The 12,428-nt window shown below is 46.0% G+C and overlaps 1 long non-coding RNA gene across 1 annotated transcript in view; it reads right to left on the bottom strand.

Moving 5' to 3' along the window:
* The window catches only part of LOC148391536 (uncharacterized), a 133,188-nt gene that overhangs the window by 3,812 nt on the left and 116,948 nt on the right, over positions 1–12,428 (bottom strand). The gene's annotated exons all lie outside the window — the stretch shown is intronic.

The following is a 12,428-nucleotide window of genomic DNA, read 5'->3' as shown; positions in this document are numbered from 1 at the left end:
TTAGGACCGTCTCGCCCTAAAGGGCCATTGTGGCTGCACGGCTCTCAGCTGCTTTGCCGTGTTAGGGAGGGGCTTCCAGTCCGTCTGTCTGTCTGTCTGTCTTTTCCTAGTTCCGATCAAATTGGACTCATTTCAATCCATTTTCTTGATAGATCACTTTAAAAAGCAAGTGTCCCATAAGTTATGGGACACGGCTAACGGTGGTCAAATGAAAATGATCAAAATAGAATCACTACCAAACCTAGCACATGAATTTAAGTTCAATTTGTTCCGTGAACACGCAAGTCGTATCTCAAATCATCTTTCTCCATTGAAATGAATAGAAATGCTATTCATTGGTTCCATCTTAAAACATTGTCAAGGCATCATTGTGTGTCTGAATGTAAACATTCATTTTTTTAATATACGTATGCGTTGAAAGGTCAATTATACTGTGCGATCCATGTTTCTTGGAAGCAATTTACCGCAGGTAAAATGATCTTTTCGAACGACAAGCCGAGAACAAGACTCGGATCGTAATTCCGAGTGAAGTTTGTTTACTGTAGTGGTGCAATCAGCGTTTTTGTGTCGTCAGGATGAAAAGGCAAATTAGGGTTAATTTCAGTGTCTGGTTGCTAGGCAACTCTTACGAGGGCGTCTCCTCCTCCCTGAGGTACACGGCGCTCGTATGACCTTTCCACTCTTTTCCGCTTGCCCCCCCCCGGAACTCGGCATCCGCTTCCAAAAGGGGCCTCTGGGGGGGAGCGCCCACCTTGGAGGCCTTTGGGCTTGGGAGACCCCTGGCTGGCACCCAGCGTTGCCAGAGGAGAGGCCTTGCCAGAGGGCTCGGCGGCCTCCCGCCGAGAACGCTGGCGGGCAATTACACGTCATTTAATGAGGACTGTAAAATCAAGCAAAGTGGAGCTCCGAGCGCCTCGTGTTTGAAAAGTCCCAAAAGCGTCGAGCCATCAGCGACACGACTTTATCCACGAGGTTAACCCCGCCTGACGAGTCCTTGGAGGAAGGCGCCTTGGCCTTGGCGTGTCACTCTTGCCTCGTCTGCATCTCGGCGTGATGAAAGCAACGCTCTGATGGCTTCGACAACAAAGAGTACGGCCGCCGCCGCCGCTGTTTGGACCATCCTCTCCTCTCCTCTCCTTTCCTTTCTTCTCTGCTCCTCCAGCAGCCCCCTCCCTCTGATCTCACATCCTCTCTCTCTCTCTCTCTCTCTCTCTCTCTCTTTCCTTTTTTTCCCAACCGCTCTATCTCTGTCCGCCGGATGCCAGTCGCCGCTTTCGGGGGTCTCCTCGGCGCTTCGTTAAGGGCCCGGCGATACAATCAGAGGACGGAATTAAAAATCTGAAAGTGTCCTTGTCGGAGGGAGAGACGCCCTGCCCCGCCCCGTACGGCGCGCTTTGATGTCGCCCGAGAAATTTGAAATTCATATGTTGTCACACTTGATTTTATATTTTTTACATTTTTTCTCTCTCTCTCGCTCTCTCCATCATGCACTATTCAGTTGTAAAGGGTAAAACGCATTGAACAAGTGTTTCTCAAAGCCCTTTCTACTCTTTCATTTTTCATGTTTTGACTTTGCGGCACGGGCGGGAAAGCTATAATAAATCATTTAATTTCCTTTTGATTGCACTGTAGGTACTGTACGGGGCGGGGCGGGGCGGGACACTGCGTGGGATCGAGGCGGCGGTGCTAACGCGGAGGCTACTTTGATGCCGTCTCACGACAAGATATTTGAGGGCGTGATATTGGCATGCAAAAGACTTGCAGTGATAAATAACAGTCCAAAAAAAGGAAAAATTAAAAAAAAAAAAAATTATGTTAACATTACGGCATCTGAGAGCTACAAATGTGATTGATCGGACAAATGTTGCACTTTTTCAACACTAATATTGCGTCTTTTAAGTGATGAAAGTACAGTGATAGGCAGCCAAAACATTCTCAGGAAAAATGCTGACAAAGCACAATTAAGCTTTCTCCACAGAAAAATATGGTTGGCTCCCAAAAAAACAAAATATATTAAAAAAAAATATAGAACTAAGTATGCATAATCTGCAGGTGCAGAAGCATTTTGAAACCAAAATACACTGGTAGAATGAAATACAGTTGATGTAAAAAGTCTACACACCCCAGTTCAAATGTGCTTTTTTGGGGGGGGGGTAAAAAATGAGAGCAAGAACAATCATTTCAAAAATAAATTTCCCACCATGAATATGAACCATAACTTTTACATGGCAATTAAAAATAAATCTTTTCAAGTCAAATAAAACAAGTGAAAGAACGAGTCTGTCGTAACATTTCTTCAATCCTTCCTTCCCGGAAGTCCAACACTTAATTTCACAACGATTATCTGATCCCTCATCGCGTGAGCTGGAAGACATCCTCCATTCATTTCCATGATGATCACCATCAATAAAAGAAATCTTTGGATATGACACCTTTTCCATCTCGCACTTCCCTTCAACAAAATGAGGCTGACGGCCCCTCCCAGGACACTTACAAATGGGCACCAAGGTGGCTCCGGGTGGGGGTTCCTCATTTATCACTCCTACTGAGCCCCCCCCCCCCGCTCTCATCTTCAACCTAAAAGACTCCCCAAGGTGACGTGGAAGCGCGAGCGCCACCTGCCCCCTCGGAACATATGACAACGCCGTTATCTGTCCCAAGAAAGTCATCTTTCTTTGTCTGGCCAACGACGTCCCTCTCATTTGTGTCTTCTGCGTTCCTCTCACTATTTTCCTTCTCAATTTCTCCGTCCCCCCCCCCCCCTTCTCTAAGCTTGTGACGAATGGGTTTTAATAAACGCTGACGGAGCAATGAAATTAAAGGAGTGCATAGCTCGACGCCCGACACTGACATATTTAAAAGAGGGCCTTAATTCGGTCGGGCCTTACATCTCTCGGGCTGTTATTGGACTCATTATTACTGCCTGACATTGTTGTTTGCTCTGGTATAAAAATCATAAAAGACGCAAGCAGTAACGAATGAGGAGCCTCGCAACCCCGTGACCGGCGGCAACGCACAATTTGGGACCTTTGCGCAATGCGGGCTTTGCATCACTCTTTCATCATAATACATTTTTTCCATTTATGATGAACAAATATATACAATGAGAAAAAAGTTCTTAGGAAACTATATTTACATATAATGTACAATCTCAAAATATAATTTCAAAAACACACCGAAAGAAATAGAACGTTTCGAAAATTGAAAAAATATATATTTTCAATATACTATATTTAAATATAAATTCAAAAACACCTAAAAAATATAAAGTTTCAGATTAAAAAAAAAAAAAGTACCCCACCACAGAATAATGACAAAAAATGGCGCAATTTCTAGTGGGCGTTCCAACTTGTATTTTCCGTCCCTAAAAACCAGACTTGGACCAGACAAGACCAACGTTTATCCGCCAACTTTGTGCCAACACTGACCACCCCCTTTGCCCCCCTTCCGAGTAAACAGTTTATTCCATTGACCCTATTAGCAGATAGGCCCCGCCCGCCCGTACCATCTCATTACGGGGGCAGCTCATAAAGAAAGGGAGGGGGGGGGGGGGGGATACGGCGAGGAAAGAAGGTGGCGGACGCGTCTTTTTTTCCGAGAGAACTCTTCCATAAGGAATAACTGACACGAGGGACTTAGCCACGCCTCGGGAGCTGCCACTCGGTGTCGGGGTGCATTGTTTGCTCGGATTACAGGCCGAGCAGGGGAACCTAATCCCCTAATTTTTAATCTCTGCTGATTCCACGGCGATGCAGAGGAGACTTGGGGGGGTACTTTCCTGGGACGTCTGCGGGGGTGGGGAGGCCTGAGCATGGTAACAAAGGGCATATGATTTTTGAGGGTGTGGTGTCTGCTAGTTTAATGCTAACATGGAATCAAATCATCTAGTAGCCGACCGAACCAACTGTGTGGCTTCGGCTTGAGCTTGTTTGAACGACAGAAGCTGGAAAGGAGAACTGGAAATGCGGATGTGAAGAAAAAAACAAAAAAGTTCAACCCGCAACCAAAGCACCCTCAGCTGTGACGAGATGGAAAAAGGCGAGCTGGGAATAAGTGCGAGCATTGACAAAGTCACCATGGGCGGCTTCCAGAGAGCCAGCCAGCCAGCCAGCCAGCCAGCTAGCCAGCCAGCCAGCCAGCCAGCCAGCCAGCTAGCGCCGGACCCCTTGGAACCTGGCCAAGACCGGGGGGCCCTTTTGTGCACATTCCAATCAGCCGCGGATATTTATACTCGGAGGCCTAATTGAAAGGTTGACTTGTGAAGCATCTGTGCACACACGCCCGCCGCCGCCGCCACCCCCTCTGCTCCGTCTAGTGTTGACCCGGCGGAGGAAGGAGCCAGACGTGGCGCGTGCATGTCTCCGAGGGGAACCCGGATGCAAAGCGCCCGGCCTCTGCCAAAAGGTGGAATTGGGGATTTGTTTTCATTTCCTCGATATTGACGCCCGAGACGCAGAGACGTCATCATCGTAATAATAAAATGCTACCTTGATTTTTAATTCACTGTCACACCACGTACTCAAGTCAGATCTCCCAAATCAACATTTCCCATTCATTTCAATGGAAAGGCCACTAATCCGTTCCCACCATGACATTTTTAAGAAAACTGTATAGGATTGTACCATATTAAATAAAAACACATAAGCTATTAAGCCCATATTAACGGCTTTAAAATCCCTTCCAATAAAATGCTCGCCACTTGTGTAAACATACTAATACACAAGAGATAACATCCATCACCACCAGGGGGCAATATACTACATTCAGCCTTAACGGTGAATCCAACCATTTTAATGGAGAAGAGTGACGTGAATACAAGAAATATTTTCCCTGCAGCATAATACGCCATTGCTCTTTAGCGTTTTAAACACTTGGAGAAGCACGCCACGAGTCAAAGTGGAAGCCAAAAGGTAGGTGGACTCCCGGGAGATGCACACAAATGAGCGCAATGCAAGAATGTGCTCCCGGGATGAGCAAAGTGAAGGCACTGATTAATGCACAATTAGTCCCGTGTTGTGTCACTTGTAACAGGACGGGCCCACAGAGTTTGTTCAAGCGCTCGGCGCCGTTCCAGCTGGCCCTTCGCTCATCTCGGGGACGTGCGAGCGAGCGAGCGAGCGAGCGAGCTTCCCGTGCGTGCCAGCTGGCAGCCCAATACACTCCCGCCGCCGCTCACTTCATGACAGGCATCGCCCAAAAAAATAAAAAAAAACTTGAGAAAAACCTGGTGGTCCTTCAATGCTCCTTTTCACCAGCGCCAAAAAGAAAAACACCTTTTCATATGTTCCCCGCCAAGGACGCTCAGGGCAAGTTGGAGAAGTTGATTCCAAATGCTGCCTGAAAACATTTTGACTTCCTCCCGCATTAACGACAACACGGCCCGTGTCCTTCCTATCGACTCCTCCTTTCCGGATTTTCCACCCAAAATGTTTTCGAAATATCGGGCAAGCTAAAATGACAGAAGAGTGTTGTCACTGCCAAAACCTTAAAGGGGAAGTCAAGTCAACAATGTCCCAGTCCCGCTACAGCTACCACTTCCACATTTGATTGAACTAAACAACAAAAATAAATTGAACAATAATGTCAGACTTCTGCACTATAGCCCTAACTACTGTCAAGGAGGCCTTAGTGATTGTGTGATATTCCTCCTTATTCCCTTTATAATTATAAAATGTCTGCAGATTCTCCTCGTGGTGTAGCATCAACAGATCGTCTCCAATGATTGTTTTATTTGAAGCGCCCACTCTATCAAACGAAGCCTGATTGCAAGACAGCCCTTCCTTCCTAAATTGGATCAAAGGGCATATTTGAATATGTGCTGTCTCTGCTCTGCCCCTTTTCCAGTTCTCAGGTGGGCGAGCAAAAGGCTGGCTGGCTGGCTGGCTGGCTGGCTGGCTGCTTACTCAGCACAAGAAACAAAATAAAAGCTACTCCCGTCAGTTGGTTAAAAACGCCGGATATTGTCTCCGCATTCAGGTTGACAGCAACACAAGTTGTCAGTCCCTGGACAAAAAGCAAATGAATATTTCAAGATCATTAGCGATGCCCCCCAGTCAAACATGCAGGAGGTAATTAATTGATCCAGCCTGGCGCTCCGCAGAGAGATTAGACCGGATGGATGACTTTTTTGTTTATCTCCCGTTTGATTGCTCTGAGCAAATGATTTGCTATTGAATGGAAAGAAGCTAGCTGTATATATTTGACCTGCATACAGTGGTAGGGGGATTACGGGGGTCCCCCGAGCTTAGCGTGTCGATCGTATTGTATTTATTTCACAAGCTGGCCGTGTTTTGGCAAAGAGGACGCCAGGCCAGGCCTTGGCCGGCGTCCTCCGTCCGTCATCGAGTGTCGGATGGGAATGAATGGAGTGTCACCGCGGTGCTAATTGTCGGCGGGCGCCGTTTCATTTATTGCCGGCGAGCATGCCAAGAGGGAATGCTGGGTCATTTATTATTATTTTTTTATTTACGTTTTGGCAGATGATTAAAAAAAAAAAAAATCAAATTCAAAAAACATCTAAAATAATCAAATAAATCTTTGACGTCATTCCACTTTCCGAACAACCACGGTGGATGTCGGACCTCAACACAAGTCCCTGAGAAGCGGCATCTATCTTCGTTTGGGCTGTCTTTAATAATTAAGCCGATACATTTATTTATCAGCTTGAGGCCCAGGTGAGTTGCGCTCCTCTCGGGACCGACGCTCGGAGGACCGAGCGGAAGATACAGCTTCCTTTTCATACTGCACGCATCAGCGTTTGGAGCCTCGGGCACAACACGGCCAGAAAAAAAATAAAACAAAGGAGGAAATAAAAACATAGATTTGGCCTTTATCCACTTTACCTGCAATATATCCAGCATCAGCATTTTTCTGATGTGATAATGTGCTCTAATTTGGAATCGCCGGTAATGGTGCGTTGGATATTTAGCGGAAAAGAGGAGAGCGGCTCCTGAAACTGACAGCAGCTTCCAACGTGTGCAATGCGGATCACGCTGTGATGAAAGACTGCTTTCATCTTCATCACATATCAAAAACTATTTAATGCGCAAACACATCTTGCTAGCTTTTGGAGAAGAGATTTGGGTCAAAAGATGTTACTCATCGCCTACGTGTGTGTTTGTTTGTATACCCCCTTGTGTTTGAGGTGATCATATGCGTGTCTGAGATGGTTTCGTCAAAATTCAACAATTGCAGCACACTTAACACACCGTTTTCGGTCTTGCTGAAATTAGACAATTGTGACGCAAGGTTAGGATGCAGGGCTCGAGAAGAACTTTTTTCTTTTTTCTTGGTCACCGAATTGTTGACAAAATATGACCACTTTGGTTTTTTGGACTTTTCATAATAATTAATTCATTAATTATAATTTAATGGATTATAAATGTATTAAATTATAATGTAATGAATTGTAGGTGAAATATTATTATTAATATTGAAAAACAACATACATTTGGCCTTGTTTTACTTGCAAGAATATAACAAATAAAATAATGATCTTAATTTCATTATTTCCCAGGCTTAGTTTAGCACGTAGATTATGCCTAGCATAGTATATCTTTTGATAATTACAGATATTCAATACCACTTTTTTTCCACTCTGACTACTCGGCGATATCGAGTAGTGATACCTGTACTAGTTTTCACAGAGGGGGGGGGGGAGCCGAGCAAAGGTGGGTGAAGGAGGCGCACGCCGAGGGAGGAAGCGTCGGGTGAAGAATGAAAGCGATAAAGCGGCAGGCGAAGAAGAGGGAAAGAGTACGGGGCTTGATATGATTTCAATGGAATGTTTGTTGACAGGACTCCGTGGCCCCGGGGCCTCGGGATAAATGATTGAACACCGCGCCTGTCAAAGCCCCAACGTGGGTTTCTGTGGGCCCGTCTTTCTCTCCCGCTCCCTTTCGCTAGAGGGAAGGTAACGGGCCCGCTAATTGACACAGAATTAAGCATGAAATGCAATGCGAGCGAGCGAGCGCTACCGCCTTCTGCCTTGGATGGCCTCCCTCCCGCTCTCCCTTCCTCCCTCCCGTCCTCCCTCCCTCCCCGCCAAAATGGGGGAGAGAGCCAATTGAACACATATTGAGTTGACATCAGACACGTGCAAACAGACAAGCGTGAACGCAGCTTCACACACAAACAAGAGGATCAACATGCTGGCGGATGGAAGCATGGGCCACTCTTCACTTACACCGCATCAGGCGTTTAGCCATTTTTTCAACACCTACGCACATGCAAAAAAAAAAACGCTGGGAGGGGGGGAAAAAAAAAACAATCTTCACACAAAGTCATCCTCTTACCAGTGAAGATGGGATATTGTGTCAAATGTAACCACAATATAATCATTTGGAACTCATTTTCAAGTTATATCAGTTGATTTCAAGGACAATCTTTGAAACCGATCAACCTTTTTGAATTTGCAGGAATTGGAAATGGATCTGTCTTTGACCACTCGGATGCAATCTTAAAGGGGAAGTCAACTCCAAAATTTTCTTGACAGTAATATGTTGGATGTGCCCCCACCAGCCTAAACTTAGCATTCTGAGTCATGTTGCTTTTGCTAAGCAGCAAACTGGAGCCGTTTGTCTCCATCTCAAGGGAAGCCATTTTGGCACTTGCCGTCCAAATGACATCACAGGTCTTGGATCGCAACCAATCATGGCTCAGCTTTAAAGAAAAAATGTATTTGCAAATTGACCCAAGTTGCAGATCGGCATTTTTTTTTTCCCACACTGCCCACTTCATTTCAAACAATATGATGTTCGGGCATGAAGAAGTGTCGCAGCTCGAGGAAGTGGAGCGACTTTCAGTGTGAACTAGAAACGAGAGTCTGCCGGGTTAAAGGTCGGACTCCAACCTGCTGACTTGCAACCAATCAGCGGCAGCGGGCTGGGGGGGAAGGGAGGGGGCGAGCAAGGGAAGGAAGGCGGATCCCCAGGGTCAATTATCTGCGGAAAAGGAGGTTCTGCATCTCATTTGCAAGGAGCGGCCAAAAGGTGCACCTGAGCTCGGCGACCGCTATATGCACGCACGCACGCACGCACACACACGTTGAGGCAATTAACGCTGCCTGCGCACACCTTGACGCAAGTGACAGTAGCCAGGCGGGCGGGCAGGAGAGGGCGGGGCCAGGCGGCTGACTGAGGAAAAAGCCTCCTGCCTTCCCACTGAGACTAATTTCACGTAAGGGGGCTTTGCCGTACACTTGGAGGGCTTTGGGTTCAAGCCCGTGCGGCGATGTGGCGCGCAGTCACTCGCCTGGAGATGCTTTTTTGTGCATTAAATAAGATTTACAAATGTTTTGAAAATATTCAATTCAAAAATCTGATCTCGTATTACACTTGTAAGTTTCCAATTTCAATACTTAAAGATGCTCCTTTCCAAGCTCAGTGTTGGCCCCTAGTGGTTGTTTCTGCTTACCGAAACAATCCCCCCACGTCGCTACAATTTGCGCTTCTTGAACAATTTTTCTTATCAGCGTAGCGCCAGAAATGGTAAACTCGGGCCCTGGGGTGACGCTTGCAGGTAAAACGGCAATTGTCCACCATGGAAATTGCACACAAGATGAATGCATGCAATTCAGGTGATATTAGATACAATTTTCTTATCTGGTAAATGGAGCCCGATGGCTGCCCACGTGATGACTCCCGAGCAGATGAATCAAAGCAAGATTCAGCGACAACCTGACTTACTAAAAATTAAAATAAACTCTTAAACATCAAGCAAATCCGTCAATAAAAGCAGATTTTAATATTCGGTAAAGGTCGATCATGTGATTTGGGGAATGAAATATCTCGGGTGCTAAATCAATGTCGATGACAGAGAACACAAGAAACCCTCAGGCTTTTCTTTTCCGCCTTCATGTGGACATCTTTCATGACAAAAGGCTGACTGACTTCACTTTGAATATTTAGCAATATTGCTCCGGGGCTCCCCCTAGAGGTAAGAAGTGTAGACGGGAAAATTCTGTCAACAAAAAAAAGTCATGCTTTCTCCCACAAAAATTTCATGTGAAGCGCAAAGGTTGTACAATTCAGTCATTTTGATAGTCATCTAAAAAAATTCAAGTTCAAAGGTTGTACAATTTGGTTTTGAATGAAAAATCATGGGTTTTTTTTTTCAGAAATATTTCATCGTACAAGAATTCATTACGAACAGCACTTCAAATATTTTAACTAATTGGTTAAAAAGAAATCCGATATTTTTTTGCTTAGAATTTTTTTTCCAGTCATCTTCTTATCATGTAGCAATGATAAAAAAAAGTCTGTGTGCGTGCACGTGTGAGTACACACATCAGCACATCAGTGCATTAGCATGTAATCAAGTCGCGACCTTGGCGATGACCTCATTGCCACGGGGCATTTTGCAGCTAGCAAGGCTAACACGGGGCTAATGAGCGCCATTCATTGCGTCTGGCTGCTCGGGAGACACAAAAATGACTGGCGCGCGCGCACGCAAAAATGGCTCACGTGTGCACACGCGCGCGCGCACGCACGCACACATTTAATGGATCTGTCCTTCCGATCAGCGCGCTTTGGCGCCCCGAAGCCCCAGAACGCAAGCCAGCGTGTCCCTCAGTGGGCAGCCTCTTTCCTTTTTCCCCGAAGCGTCCTCAGTCATCCGAGGAGATGGAAATAGACGCCTTTCCACGCGCATTCGCGGCTGGCCGGCCGGCCGGCCAAGTCAACTTGTGGTTTGCGCACACGCAAACACACACAACGTACCGCAACTTTCTCCCGCTGAGGCACAGCTCGCAGTTGTCGCCACCGAGAGGGAAAAGAACGAGTGAGAGAAGACGAATGCGTATGTGTGTGTGCGTGTAGTTCCAGAGCATACACACACCCACACTGTACACACTTAGAGCAAAGCTGGCTGGCTTTTGACAGAGGCAGAATTATTACGGCGAGGTGAATATTACACCCTTGGGACTTCATTTACCTCCAGCATATTCACTGAGTTTCTCCGTGTTTTACTGCGCCTCATAATCCCAACCACACACACACGCGTACACTCACACACTTGCACACTATTTTTTATGTCGGCGTGTGTTGTCGGGGGTCATTATTGGGATCATTATGGGATGTGGATAGTGTTCAGATCACCCCCCCCGACCGACTCTGCCCCCAAAGCCAACTACAAGCCTCCCTCTGTTTTGGTGGCTGCCCACCCACCCAGAGTCCTTTTTTTCTCAATTCGACCCCCGAAGCCAGTTTAACTTATCAACGTGAAATTTGGGAGGCATCGACCCACAAAAAAAGTCTCAAAGGGTTATGCCTGAAAAGACACGGGAAGTCTGACCTATGAGGGGTTTGTTTGTGACTCTTTCGGCTCTTTTCGGGTTTGCAAGCATCTGAGAGATGTTGTCAGAATTTGGACCAATTTGATCAAACATTTTTGCATGCGGGCAAGGCTGGATGACTTGCCACAAAACGAAAATGTCTCGTAATTCAGCATTTGACTTGGGTCAAATCTTGACCAAACGTCACATGTGCGCTGCAGGTTATTATTCCCAATCATTAAATTGATATGAAGAAAGCCAAGGTCACTAGTGGATCTCTTTGTTGTGCTGTTTTTTGTGTTTTTTTTCCCTCGAGCTCTTTGTATTAACGCATCATTAAAAATTGAGTCAAGTAGGCAGGTCAGGAGACGTTGCATATGTTTGGAAGCCTTATTATTATTAAATAATCATGTTTGTCTCCTGAATAGGGAGTGACTCATGCCACTATATCAGTAATTAGATCAATTATTGATGGGTCGGCGTGGGCGCGGGTGAGAGGATGTTGCGCCGGTGGAAATGGAATTGCCAAAGCCAATTATCGTCTTTTTCTCCAAGAGTGGCCCCACTTGGGTTGTCACTTCAAGACGGCCAAATGGTGCCACTAATAAAACCGCGACGAGCACTTACGCGTCTTAATTAATGGTCCGCTGATTAATATTTTAATTGTCGAGGATTAAATACCACAGGCGCTCGCTGGGAAGGAAGCGTGCCAGGTTTCACACTTGAGCCGCTCTTAATGATCAATCCTAAAGTACGTCATTTGAGGAGCTTGCTATCTAAAATAAACAATCACAATAAATGCAATGTTAGGCTATGTTTTGCTTTTTTTCTGGACCAAATTTCTGGGTAGGGCTTCAGCTAGCAGATATTTCTTTTGGGATATCCTATCCGAAGTAATGTGACGGCTCTCGCCGATCTTCATTGGGCACTAGTTTAGCGGCTGGGTGGCTGGCTGCCCGCCGCTAACGCTGTTTAGCCGCTAATGCTGCAACCGCCGCTAAACGCTGGCAACAGAGACGTCTAATACATCGTCAGCGGAATTATATATTAATTTTAGCCTACTTAATTAGCGATATTGATTTCAGGATGACGACCTATCGATCTCAAAATTGTGACGGCAATAAAAACGGCCTAGAGTCGAGAAGTCAAGACGGCT

This window comes from Syngnathus floridae, chromosome 10 (assembly GCF_059516105.1).
Source record: "Syngnathus floridae isolate MCC-2025c chromosome 10, RoL_Sflo_1.0, whole genome shotgun sequence".
Taxonomy (NCBI): Eukaryota; Metazoa; Chordata; class Actinopteri; order Syngnathiformes; family Syngnathidae; genus Syngnathus; species Syngnathus floridae.
This window is presented reverse-complemented; position numbering and strand designations above follow the sequence as displayed.